We start from the raw sequence: 14,765 nt of genomic DNA on the forward strand, positions 1-14,765 counted from the left end.
TAGATGAGTCTGGCACTTGATTCTGAAGAACTGGAATAAGACGAATTTTAATTCATGGTTAGTTGAGGCATGTTTTGGAGCAGGTTCCACCGTGATCTTGAAAATATGACAGGATTTCTATTTGAATGGGAAGTTCTAAGGGGTAAGCTATGTCCAGCATGCAGCGAGTCAGTCCTGGGGGCTATTCCAGAAAGTGGGATCAGTGAAGTCTCTGAGTTAGTTAACTCAGAACAAGTAGTAAACCTCCTAACAGAAGAGCCTTATAGCTTTGTTTTGCTGGGAGAATGAAGCCATAGGGCTCTTCCATTAGGAGGTTTACTACTTACTCTGAATAAATTAACTCAGAGATTTCACTAAACCTGCTCTCTGGTATATGAGGGGTGGAAGTAACAAAAATTAACAGATAAAAATGGAGGTAATGAAAATGCATGTGAATTGAAAAACAGAATGATAAAAATGGATGTGAAATGAAAAAGTGATAAATTATCAAGTGATTTGATTAATTTGAAGCTGATTTTATTAAAACAGTTGTGTTATGATGAAAACAGAGCCATGTCTCATCATTTTCATTCATCGTTCATTATTCACAACACAATTTTTCATTTAAGGAAAGCAGCCTAAAAAAATGGAAGTAACAGAAATTAACTGATGAAAATGGAAGGGATGAAAATGCATGTGAATTGAAAACTAGAGGGGTAAAAATGTACCTGAAGTGAAAAATAGAGTGATAAATTGTCAGCTGAATTGCTAAACTCGACTGATATTTATCGTCTATAGCAAGTAATTTTTGTTACTTCGGTTTATCGTTTACAGCAAGTCATTTTTGTTACTTCCGCCAAAATGTCAGTCACAAACCACGCCCACTAAACGTGCCACCTTAATTACAGCTTTTGAGCAGTGGCACAACATCCTCAGCTCCCTTCAAGTTGCGAGCCAAAAACTCGAGCCATTTCTCAATATGGAGTGAGCCAATTACGGACTCCCGTTCCTGGAAGTTCCTACCTATCAAATTCAACTAGGGAGTCCAGACTCGCGATGACGGGGGGATGCAGTACGCTAAATCTGCATTTGGAAAAGCAGCGCTCCTGCTGACATCACAGCTCAGCTAGAGCTAGCTTGGTCCGCTAGGAGATGTCACATATCCCAACATTTAAGGGAGGTGCTATATTTATCGACACATATTGGAAATAAGAGACATTAACAAATTTACTTGCTATAAATGAAATGTCAGTCGAGTTTATCAAATCAACTGACAATTTATCACTCTGTTTTTCAGTTCAGATAGCCTACACTTTTACCCCTCTAGTTTTCAATTCACATGCATTTTCATCACTTCCATTTTATCAGTTAATTTTTCTTACCTCCATTTTTGAGGCTGCTTTCCTTAAATATTAAATGGCAATTCTGTGTTGTGAATGATTAACGATGAATGAAAATGATGAAACATGGCTCTGTTTTCATCATATCACGACTGACGACTGTTCTAATAAAATCGGCTTTAAATTGATCAAATCATTCGATGGTTTATTACGCTATTTTTCCGTTCAAATGCATTTTAACCGCTCTATTTTTCACGTGCATTTCCATCACTTCCATTTTTATCAGTTAATTTTTGTTACTTCCACCTTCATTACCCACGGTCTAAAAACTTTTAGCTGTGTGTTCCTGGTATATCTTACAGACAACGCAGCTATAACTGAAGAAATTCATTTCAATAACCTAATTCACTCCGTGAGCTGCCTGAACATAGCGTCTTGTTGCGAAATCTAACAGAAGCTTAGCCAGAAATTTATTTTCGGACGGGTCTTGGCAAAACTGAACGGGCAGGACATTTACTCACGGTGAATCACTAGCCTACACGTTCTTAACCTACTGCCGAACTGAATGAGAGGTCAGACACCCCTTACCGCAACTGTAGCGTACTCAAGAACCAAGCAAGTCCAATGTTCTTTCTTTGCCTTAAAAGATTTGATGCGAAATTTACACATTAATTTGCATTATATAGTCGGATGGAAACCCAGCTAGTTTTATGCGTTTGTTGTGACAGGGCATGCGTTTTACGCTACCTCTGGTTAAAGTGTGCTTGATGGGTAGCATAAATGCGGCAGTATTTTGTTGTTTACTACATATTCGTTCTAAGTCGCCCTCGAACGCTGGTATAGGCTCCAGCACCCCGCGACCCTAGTTAGGATAAGTGGCTTGGAAAATGAATGAAGAAAATGAGTGAGTGAATGAATGAAGGGGGGGGGGGGCTCTTTATGGAGTGGACCTGGTACAGGAGAAGAGGAGTTTGGATAGTGTAATCAGAACTGAATGTAAGTATTTTTAATATAAAAAGATATTTTTTAAAATATCTTTCTTTAATGTGGAAATGACATTCCACGCATCCTAGAGACTAGCCATACCACACAGTCTTTGTTGTGTATGAGGATGGATGTTTTGGGTGTTGTAAATACTACAGATCAAATTTAAGCAATGGCTGTCATGCTCTTGGGGTTCTATCGTGTATGGGGGGAATTTCTGCATTTGGTATATTCTGTTTCTTGTATGTCATTTTTTCATCTGTTGGAAGCATGTGTGCAATATCTTATCGTAGTTAACTCTTCCCTTTTATAAATAACAGATAGACGGTTAGTTTCCTTGGAAAACTGATTTTTATCATGCTGGCGTTCTCGCTGCGTGTGCGTATGTGTACATGCTTGCCTGGGTTCTAAGTATGTGCTTACTTAGATCTTAAGATGTATTCGGAGTTTTGCGAAGGGATTTTCCAGCATGATTGCATGCTGTTGTACCCCCAAACTAAAAAGAAATTGTCTGAATGACTGAAAACCACCAAACAGATACAGAACCACCACGAACCACCAAGCCAAAGGAAAAAAATAATTAATTGAATGGCCTCTGTCTTATCATGCCAGCTACGCTAAATGTGGCTACTAGGTGGCAGTATTAAGGGTCACAAAGCCAACTAGTCCTACCCCAATATATTGTGGGCAGAGGATCCCACAGATTAGCCAAATGAATGAGTGGAGAAGGAGGCAGAAATAAAGAACAAAAGCACTCAATTTCTTTTCCTTTGCATGAGTATGTGGGGTTGTGAAGCACCAACCAACACAACAAACATTAAAAAAAGAAGAAGAATTGCTGGGTGCAAGATGTCAAATAACAAGAGCTGTTTCATTCCAGTTTACTTTCATTTTATTATTTAACTGTGCAGAACGTAAGGTGACCTAGTATTCAACATGTGTACTCTTTTGCAAGTCTCCATGACTCTCCCCCCAGGTATCTGCCAATCCTGGGACTCCCCCCAGATGGATGCTTTCCTGTCAACCCTGGATACACAACATAACTGAACTGTAAGTAAAGATAGACACTCATACATACATTCTTGACACCTTCCTCCCCTTTTTTCTAATCCCACCCTTTGTCACAAATCCAGAGGAATGTTATTAAACCTGAACATTATTCTGTCCTATGAATAATGTGGTCTGTTATCTGAGCAGACTGTGTCAGGGATCCCATACCTGGCAAAGGTAGCCTTCAACTTCGCCACCACTTGGTCTCCTGTAGTAAAAGACAATTCCAGTATCTCAAGGTAGCATGAGTAATAATCAGAAACTACCAAGTAGTTTCATCCGTTTGTGTTCACACAAGTCCATTCCAACCCTCTGCCAGGGCCTGTCTGGTAGAGGACTTGGGTTTAGCAGTTGTTTTCTCTGTGCTGTCTTATTTTCACAACAGAACTCACATCTCTCCAGTCTTTGCATAAAATCAGCTGATAGGCCTGGCTACCACACAGATGCTTGTGCCCTCTCACTACATTTGGAGAGGACCTGGTTCCCCTCATGTATTTTCTTAGTATCTTCTCCCTCATTGATTGAGGTATGAACTATGTGGCTTCCCATAGTGACTAGCCCACCACTCTCCGAGAGTTCACATCTGTAGCAGTGATAGTCTCTTGTTGAGGGATGTAGATGGCTAGTGTGGTCTGGCCATCCATTTCTTACTAGTTTTACTACTGCTTGGAGTTCACTGTCAGATAGTGTGGCTCTACTGATCTCATCCAGCTTCTGCACGGATGTTGGCAAAGTGCTTATAATGGAGTTAACATAACAGCAGCACCAGTGTCTTACTCAGTACATACTCAGCTGCGGCGTTGAACCTCAACAGCCAGAGGAGCAGTCTTTGGCACCTGATAGGTACCGTGTCCAGGTCTTTGGTGTTGATCAAGGGGACCAGGGTCTGTGGTCGGTTGTCAGTTTGAAACGATCCATGCCACTCAGATATTTACCAAAATGCTCACATGCCCAGGCCCCTGCCAGGCACTCTTTTTCGATCTGTGCAGAGCTTGTGAGCTATGCTCTATCCTTGTGAGTTTTCTTGAGCAGTAAGCAACGGATTTCCAACAATCCTCATGTCGTTGGAGAAGCACCCCTCCCAGCGCATAGCTGTTAGCATCCACTGATACAGCCGTTGGTCTGTTTGGGTCATAATATGCCAGTACTGCTATGCTCATCAGTGCTTGTTTCAAGCTTTGGAAGGCTCTCTCTTGTGGTTGGTCCCAGGTCCATGCACTGCTGGTCTTAAGGAGGTCATAGAGTGCCCCCCGATAGTCACAAGCTGGGATATGTACTTCCCCACATAGTTAATCATTCCAAGTGCTTGTTTCAGCTCTTTCATGTTTATTAGGGCCAGTAGGTCTGCTATTGCCTTGACCCTCTCTGGATCCGGCTGTATGCCTCTCTCATTCACCACGTGTCCCAGGAAGTGTAGCTGTTGTTGTCTATAGCGACATTTGTCTTTGTTTCACTTCAATCCAGCTCTCTCTGTCTTTTCCAGAACTTTGTCCAGGTGCGCACTGTGCTCCTGCATGCTGGATCTGCGTGTTGCTTATCCATTGTTTGGGCATGGAGGGTCGGAGACTTTTCTATACAATGACGGTTGCTGATGAGAAGTACAGCACAGCTTCAGAGTCTATTCATGATTTTTTTTACACCGAAAGTGAGCGCCATAGCTGAATGCTATGGCTTCAGACAATGTAGCCAGTGCCCAGGTGAGACTGCAGACTAGTTCATTGCTGCTTTAAAAGAACTAGACGAATTCAATGCGCATCAAGAAGTGCTTACTACTGGAGGTACCACTGACCCTACACGAAGCTATGACAATAGCTCACCAGATATGGGCTCGCCAGATATGGGCTTTAAATAAACTTATATTATTAAGATTATTATTAATATTATTATTATATTATTGACATAGCCCTGCATAGTGAATAGCCCTGCGCTCTCCACGTTTAACCCAGAACTGCCCACAACGGACGCATCAGATTATGATCTGGGCCTGAGGTCGCATTAACCGAATATTTTCCGTTATTGACTGAATATTTTTAACAATGACGGAAAATTCTGAAGGCCATCCGCCATTTTGACAGAACCGAACACTGAGGGTGATCTACCGTAACTTTAAGTAATTCACACCCCTGTCCAGTTGGTGGTGAGTGTGCATATTAATTAGCTATTGTCTAGTCTTGTCTTTGATCTCACAAGCATGACCTTGTTGTCTAGCTGGCTTTAGCCTTCGCATTGGTATGCTATATCGCTACATACCAAATGTCAGGGCAGCTGAGTGTCCAAAGTTTCTTTAAAAAGCCCAATAATTGTGATGGCGTTGATAAACACGGTTAAAAAGGAGGCATTGATGCGGTGGAGGATGAAGGACAAGCAAGTAATACTGATAACGTTTATCAAGCAGCAGCAGCTTATGTTACAGGGCAAGCAAGTGGCAGCAAGGAGGTCAAGAGGGAGTACCAGATTCAGTCAGAACAGGAGTTCACATGGCTCTAATTTTAATTGTAATTGTCTAATTTTGTCAAATTGCATTGTTCATATTTGCCTGTTTAAGCACAATGGCTGCAGTGTTTTTAGTGAAAATGCAAATGACAGGTAATAATAGGCTATGATGGAATTTTTACGCCCTGTTCGTCAAAATTACGGACAACGAGAAAGTCTAACGCAACCTCTGGTCTGGGCGTGGTCCTCACTTATTCCAACGGCTCAGAGAGAACTGTAGCATTTGCATCACACACACTCTCCTAGGCAGAAAGAAACTACCATAGAATAGTGGTTTCTGGTCTCCAAGACATATCTTGACTCTTCTCATAAGTCCATCTTTATCAGTGGTAGTCTCTACAACTCTCGCCAGCCGCCATTCATTCCTGGGCAGATCATCAACTTTCTCAATGACTATATCACCTATTTGAAGATTTCTCCTTGTAACATGCCAGTGCTGTCTGGTAGCAGTGTTGGGCAGATATTCAGATATTCTCATCAACTCCAAAACTGTTCTTCTAGATATTGAATATGATGTCACCTCTTACGTGCATACATGTCTTCCCTGATGAACTTGCTAAGTGGTTGAAAGGCTGTGACAGGCAGGTGATTTGGGGTGAGGGATCCAAGGCTGTTAGGATTGTCCACAGTGAGTGGTTGACTGTTTACAATAGCCATAGCTTCGTAGAAGAAAGTGCAAAGTGAGGCATTGTCCAGCCTAACAGGGGAAAGTGACAGAGTGGAACCAAGGACACTTCTCACAGCTATGGTTTGTCTTTCCCAGACACCACCCACATGACTTGAATGAGATGCATTCAAGTTGACGTCACAATGCTTCTTGGCTAAAAATGTTCTCAGGCAATCAGTGTCCATCTCTTTGAGAGCTTCTGTGAATTCTTAGCTCCTACAGAGTTACTGCCTTGGTCACATCTAATCTGACGTACTGATCCCCATATGCCACTGAAGCAGTGCAAGCTGTTGATGAAGGAATCTGTAGACATGGCATCCAGCATCTTAGCATGAACAGCTTGGGAGCAAAAACATGTGAACAGAAGACCGTATCTTTTGTATACTTTACGCCTTTGTTTGGTGAGAAATGGGCCAAAACAATCCATTCCACAGTATATAAATGGTGGTGATGGATCTACACGCTCTGAGGGAAGATCCGCCATTCTCTGTTCTTCTGTGGGTCTCCTGAGCTTTCCACATGTCACACATTGATGCACATAGGATGCCACAACTCTGTTGACTCCTGGAACCCAGTAGCCATTTGATCTGATCTTGTTAATGGTGAGGCCTTTGCCTTGGTCCCTGGCCTTCTCATGATAATGAGCAATTATCAATTTGAGCAATAATCAATGATCTTTGGGGATAATCACGGGGTGTTTGACTGAGTAAGGGAGTGATGCAGCGTAGAAAGCTGTCCTCCCACCTTGAGCAGTTCATCTTGATCCAGGAAGGGGTCAAAGTGATACAGCTTACTGCAGAGTGAAAGTCAGATTCCTTTGCTCAGTGACTTTATTTCTTCAGGATACACTTGTCTCTGTAAATCCTTGATTATGATGCGTTGAGCAGTCTCACGTTCCACTACTTTGCTGAGACTGTTTGACTTGTCCTTCTTGGTCCGACGATGAATATGTTCTATTGTTTGAATAGCTTTAGACCACGATCTGAGAGACTGGCTCGCTCTGCTGTTTGTGTGCTCAGTGTCTGAGCTTTTTTCACTTCAGGGTCTCCTATTGCTAGTTCTGTAATAACATCTGCAACAGGAGGTATATCCATCTCCCACAGAAACCTGTTAACCAGTTGGATGTGAGAAGCCCTTCAACACTTATGCCTCTCAAAGCGTGGTCCGCAGGGTTTCCTTCAGTGGAGATACATCTCCATTGCTGAGGAGTTGAGCTAATATGTACCTTGTGCACTCTGCCACGAATGTGTGAAAACCTTGTGCTTTGTTGTTGATGTATCCCAAGACTACATGGGAGTCAGTCCAGAAGTATTCTACAACATCTGTATATCCCAGTTCATCTTTGAGCATATTACTTGCTGCAATTGAGACAACTGCAGCTGTCAATTCAAGCCTGGGAATAGTTGTGTCTTTGATTGAGGCAACTCTGGATTTTCCCATGACCAGGGCACAATGACCAGATCGCCCCTCCTACGCTCCCACCTTGGCTGCAACATGTCAGGGTGGGGGTCATTCCAACCCATGCCATGCCTGCACATTTTCTGCAGCTCTGTCATTGGACACGAATTTGTGCAGTCTAAGTCCACCTGAGGCACAAAGCTGACGTGGTTCTTGAGCAAGCTTAATGGCTTCATCTGTAGTAGCTATGCTGGTGACACCGTTGTCCACATAGAAGTCTTTGGCCTTGTAAACCAGGGCCAAAGACTTTTAGCCATTGACTAGTAACTGACTAGAGAACTACTGCATGAGCTGATCTCAATTTACAGTTGATTACAATGCTCTAGAGCATGGTAGAAATTACCAGGACCATTTGGATTGGTCTAGAAGTTTGCATTTTCTCAAAAATTTGCGACAATTCCAAGGGGAATGAATAATTTTGGACTTGGCATTTTTAGTTAAGATTGAGAGGATCAGCAGCTTCAAGTTCCTCTGTATACACATCACCGAGGACCTCTCCGGGTCGCTACATATGGACACTGTGGTCAAGAAGGCTTGCCAGCGGCTCTACTTCCTGACAAGACTGAGGAAGTTTGGCTTGAACCCCAGCATCCTCACGAACTACTACAGGTTCACCATCAAGAGCTTGCTGATGGGCTGCATCACGGTCTGGTATGGGAACTGCTCTGCGCACAACCTCAAATCACTGCAGAGAGTGGCGGAGGTGGCACAGACAGCACATCACTGGCAACAGACTCCCAGGCATTCAGGATATCCTCCACCAGCGGTGCCTGCGGAAGGCACACAGCATCATTACGGACCGCAGCCACCCAGCACACAGACTGTTCTCCTTGTTACCGTCTGGCAGACAATACAGGAGCATGGCTGCACATACCACCAGACTTAAGGACAGTTTTTACCACCAGGTCATCAGGCTCCTCAACTCGCACATCTAACATCCCACATTGCAGACTGGCCTACCTGCTTTTTGGCACTGTCTACTGTTTACATGCACTGTTTACTTTACTGGCACTGCTACTGTTTACATGCACTGGTTACTGCCTACTGCGCTGTTCACTGTTTACTGTTCACAACTACTGCCCTGATACTTCACTGTTTACATAAAGTTGCTACATACCCCCATGTGCAATACTGTTGTTTACACGTGCCACTTTACTTTAAATTTTAAGTCTTCTTCATACACGTACATAGTGTTATATTTTATATTTTGTTATGTTTATTCTTCACACCTTTTCAATTTTGATCTTTTATCACTCTTTTATACCTTTTTTATTTATTTTAATTTTGTTATTTTAGTTCAATCTTTTATCTCACTACTATTCTTAAGACTAGTGCTCTTATTGCTAAGTTGACCTGTTTTTCTCGTCCAGTACATTTCATTGTACTGTTGACCCTATGTTAACCTACATATGACAAATAAAACTAAAACTTGAACTTGAACTACTAGTCTGCGTTCCACCTTCTCTCCCCCCCCAACCTCCCCACATCTATCACACATCTCTCTGTACCCAGACTATAATTTATAATGCATAGGCCAGGCCATAACTTATCATTATAGCCTGGCCTAATAGCACATGAGTAGCTTTATCATGAATTTGTGAATGTGGTTTTAAAGAGCCAAGATTCAAGATTCCCTTTATTGTTACATCTCATTATACAAGTATAAGAGAGTAAAATTCTTAGGTTTTGGTCAATGCATGTGTTTTAGAATGTTGATAATAGGCTTCACCTACGAGTTTTTGCCCAAGTGGTATCCATAGCTTTTGTTCAGATTATACACGTCAAAACTTTTTTTTTTTTTGTCAGAAAGAAGATGCTACCATTGATCATAAGGTCAACTTAATCAGAGAAAGGTGAAAAATGGGCAATGCTAAGGTTGCACGCAAAGTGAGCCAAAAAAGTAAGGTATGGGAGAGATTTGGGCAGGCTGTCCTGTCCGATGACACCATTACAGACTACGTTATATGCTTGAGTTGTGTGGCATTGTACAGATATGATGGCCATAAGACAGGTACATCAAACCTGAGTCGGCATTCATGTTGTGGTGCATCGAAAGAGGTTAAATCCTGGAACTGTGGACTCCATTCTTTTTCTACACAGTGCAGCCAAACACTAGGCTAAAAAAGACAGTATAGACCTACACATGTAGGCTACTATGTAGGCTACTATACTATTTGTTTTGCTGCTACTCAACAATAAATAATACCGTTGGGAACAATTCGTCTGTTTATTTAGTCGCCTAGAACCAGACGCTATGAGGCTAAGATACAATAGGCTATGCCTTGCAATCAGTGTAACGTTTGGGCAAACAGCCCAAAAACAAAATAGTGCAACACTGCTCACTTTGCTGTAGCCCACGGTGGCTCATACAAAACCTTGTCGTCTACACGAGTGTTTGTCCTTTTTGAAACGTGCACTAAATAAGAAAACGTTATTTCTTACTCTATGTGAATGCTATCGGTATACAGGGTAAAGCTGGCGGTTTGCGGGTCGGGTCGGGTTCGGGTGGTTGATTAACGCATATTTTTGCGGGTCGGGCGGTGCGCACTGGCTCTCATAACGAGTCAGGTGGGTGCGGGTAGTAACCCTGACCCACGCATCACTACTACCTGCTGTGGACCCTGCTGGAACGCATCTTAGCTTGCACTGGTCTCTCTTTGGGGAAATGGGGTCACAGTGAGCTGTCGCCTTTGGACTTTGAAACTACACCAGCTACACCACACACACCACCTGCACCACAAACAGATGTACCCACACCACCTGCCAGACCGGTCAGATTTAGGAGAGCACCTAAATGGACTAAGGACTTTGTCTTGTGAGTAACCTCTTGCAGGGACGGAAAACTCTTGACGTAGTCTAACTGATCTCAATGAGTACAAATATAGATGTTGAAACTGTTAACTCATTGTTCATTTTTTTTGGGAAATCCTCCTAAAAGACAATAGTAAAGAAAAGTGCCTTTGATTTGAAGAGTTGAAAGATACTGCTTAGTTCTGTATGTCCTCTCCTATTAAGGGGGATATGTAGTGTTTCATTCCTAGTCGCTAGGTGGAGCTTTGTGTGAAGAGGAGTTCAAGTGTAATAGATTGATGGATCCTAATTTTACACTTGGTAGTAGAAAAAGTGTCTTGCACCCAGTACATGTCTGCTCGCTTGCTACGTAGCCTGTTTTTATTTTATTTAATATTAAAGTGAGTCCAGAACGTAAAGACCATGTTATTTACTGTACGACACAACAGGCCATCCATATACAGCACAGGCCTTGACCACTAAAATATTCAGCCTGTAGTCATGCAGGATCCCGCCGTCCAACTCCAAATGCGTTTAAAATGTGAAAGAATGGGCCTAAGCGACACATTTTTCCAAGTGCGCACGCAGCGAGATTGTCAGCACAGTAAGATCACTTTCCCAGGTAAATCAACACGCAACCTGTTGTCCATACAAAGGGAAGAATTACCTATGATAAGATATTGCATGAAACGACCAGCAACAGACGATGGAACGCCATATGAGAAACAGGACGTACCACGGAGAGAGCGAGGGGGGGGGGGGCGGGTATGGGCAGAGTTTATGCACTATTTAATCTCACAATAAGTGAAACATTTATTAGCCCATGTATTGCAAAGTCAAAAGTCTCTCCTCCAGTTTCTGCCCGACAACTGCGTAATGTCGCCTCCCTGTGAAAATAATGCGAAAGTGCAACGTCTGATCATTTTCATAGTTGAAAACGTATAAAGAGGGAAGGAATCCTTTTGCTTTGAAATTCAGAACTCGCATGAGCATCTCAAACACAAACCAGGCAGAAAAAGTAGCTAGAGCAATAACGAAAACAAGTTTATATATATATATATATAAAACCTTATTTACTCGGTGGTAGGTTTTTGACTGTAAGTGGAATAGTCCGAAATGTGTGTAATATTTAGACAAATCAGCAGAAGTTTGTGAGTGGTGAATAGGATGTATAAAATTGGGTTGATTCGAAATTGTCTCGCTCATTGCACACACGGCGAAGGCGGTCTGAATAATGAATGGAAAAACTGACGTTTCCTGTGTCACAGGAAATGTCTTGCGATTTCAGCAGCATTTTGTTTGACCCGCTATCAAAATCTGTTCTTTCACAGCTTTGACATTATCGTATAGACGACAGATAGGTTTATAAAGGCAGCGGTGTCTGTGACTGTAAACCTTTTTAAACATTTTTGTCGCGTGACAGCGGATATCACATGACAGATGACAACGGGCACATATGAGAGAGAGCTTTATAAAACCTTTCAGAGAGAGAGAGAGGGAGCGCTTTATAAAACCTAACAACTGCCTGGATAAATGCGTGTTGTAATGCGCATTCTTTTGAGTCGATCCATGGCTAGAGTTCCAGATTTTTTTTTAAGCTTTTAAGGATTGACGTCAAGAGAATATTTACCTAGTGTCTCAGCAGGCGAGAACAAAAAGAAATTTGCCATATCTTATCGCAGCGGTCTTCAGCAGCCTCCCTCAAACTATTTTCAGACCAACTCACTCCAGGTGATACAGGCGTAGTAGGCTCGATTTTAAATGACGTAGTTTATTAATTTGTGATGATAGGAAAAGAGGAGTGGAAACAGCAAATACAGTTCTCTTCATTTATGAAAATATTGTATTGTCTTAATCCAGGACATGCTTAAAGATTTGTGATCACAAGGTGTGATGTCAGAAAAGTGAAAAATATGAAGGTTTCATCTGCAAATGAGGAAAAGAGCCGTGAGACATCATATTTGTAGACATGTCTGTGGCTGCTGGTTCGGACAGCTCTTCTTCGTGTTCCTAATTTAGGTTTATTAAAGAGAAAATCCTTTCAGGTCAAGAATGAGCAGCTGAACTGCGGCATGGGCCATGAATGAACAAAAGGAAAACAGAATATGCTTATTACATATAATGATAATTAATTTATGTTGGCAACCACTAAAATGCCACATGTTGGCAGTTGGAAGTATTAGTGACATTTGATTACTTAATGTAGTTTCAGTTAGTACAGAGAGGAAATCTTGAGTGTGAGAAACTGTGCTGTGTGAGAGTGTGGGGGGGAGGGGGTGTATGATTTCAAGAAAATACTTTTACTGTAGCAGAAACATGAGTTCTTCTACTACTGTCAGCATATCACCATAATCTGATTATCTCTGGTTTATATGTGCTGCCTTTGTTTCATGGAAAATGCTGAAAATATGTTTTGCTTTCTTTCTTTTTTTTCATATTTGAACAGATCAATTGCTGCCAGCTGTTTGAGATAGTGTCAGCACTGGCCAACATCTCACAGCCAAAATGCACATTGACACGAACAAAACAGGAAACCATAGAAACCTTGAGCTCTTTCATGTAAGGTCAGTTTGAGACACAGTCAAACACAGATATCTGTAACACTGACATACCTGCTGAAGACTGAATTTGGCAGGGTGCAAAGAAAACACTGTCTTTCATAGACTGTACTAAATGTGTTAACTCGAGTGTCACCTCCGTTGCGAATGGCTTGGTGTGTTGGAAAGAAGTGTTTAATTTTCCATCCTAACCTCATGTAAGCAATTACATTTCCTGAAGTGCAGCATAAATGAACTCAATGCATCTTGGAATCTTTGTATGCCTCCACCTGCTACTGGCCCACAAACGTCTGTGAGTATTTCTTTTCTTTAATTTCATGATAATGTATGGTTTATTGTATGCACATCCATTGTAGGAACATGAACAGTGGCTCTTACCTGGACACCTGGTGGCTGATCCGTTATGTATGTCTGCTGATATTGTTTTATGATGCACATGTTTCCCTCTGTTGGCCATAAAACCCTGTAGATCTTTCAAAGTTTCCATTGGATTCCAGGTAGCCTCTCTGACCAGGTGTCTTCTCTCCTGGTCATCTGATTTAGATGGACTCCCTGATTTTGATAGACTGTAGGTGGTGCCATGCACTTTCCATTTCCCAATGATGGTTTTAACAGTGCTCCTATGTATCCTCAGTGCCTTGGAAATCTTTTTATATCCCTCACCTGATGTGTACCTTTCCGCAACTTGTTTTGGGAGCTCTCTGGAGCCCATGCTGCTGTGTTTGTGTGAGACTGCTCTTCCAAACAGAGGGACCAGGGTGAACAGCTGTTTTTATTAACGTCATCAAGTGAAGTGCTGTGATTCCACACAGGTGTGGGAAAAATGAGCTATTGTGCGATCTTGAGGGAGGCTGGTTATTCCTGAGATAGTTTAAGGGATGCTTCAGTAAGGGGGTGTATACTTGCCAAACCAAGTTACTGCAGTCTTTTATTTTTAATTAATGTTCGAAAATTTTTATAATTTGTTTTTCGCTTTGAAATGGCTAAGTACTGTGTGAATATTAGTAGGAAAAACACATAGATTTATTGCATTGTAATTACAGGCTATAGGGCAACTAAATCTGAAAATTGTTCAAGGGTGTGTACTCATTTTCTATCCACTGTAAATGTTTCCTAAATTTGTAACTTTATTCCAGTCTCCACTGGCATTCACCGTGGTGTGTGTGTGTGTGTGTGTGTGTGTGTGTGTGTGTGTGTGCTTGCACGTGTAGAGAGAGGGGTAAAAACTCACATCTACATGTGCACATCTATGCATATTTGAGCGGTGATTGTACCTTCTGCAGAAGTTTTTCCAGCTGTAGATACAGATGATCACCATAATATAGACAGCAATACATGTAGCGGTTAAAACTGTCCAATACTGCCAGAGCAGTGGTTCTTAATCCTGTTCCTGGGGGACCGCTGCTCTACACATTTTCCATTTTTCCCTGCTCTACCCTACCTGAC

The 14,765-nt window shown here is 42.0% G+C and overlaps 1 long non-coding RNA gene across 1 annotated transcript in view; it reads left to right on the forward strand.

Annotated features, from left to right (window-relative positions):
* The first annotated feature begins 10,726 nt into the window (after positions 1-10,726).
* LOC115816550 (uncharacterized) overlaps positions 10,727-14,765 on the forward strand; it is a 6,837-nt gene continuing 2,798 nt past the window's right edge. The window contains exons 1-2 of the long non-coding RNA XR_004025410.1: positions 10,727-10,786; positions 13,208-13,611. This is a non-coding gene — a long non-coding RNA (uncharacterized LOC115816550). The remainder of the gene's footprint in view (positions 10,787-13,207; positions 13,612-14,765) is intronic.

This window comes from Chanos chanos, chromosome 7 (genome assembly GCF_902362185.1).
Source record: "Chanos chanos chromosome 7, fChaCha1.1, whole genome shotgun sequence".
In the NCBI taxonomy this organism is placed as follows: domain Eukaryota; kingdom Metazoa; phylum Chordata; class Actinopteri; order Gonorynchiformes; family Chanidae; genus Chanos; species Chanos chanos.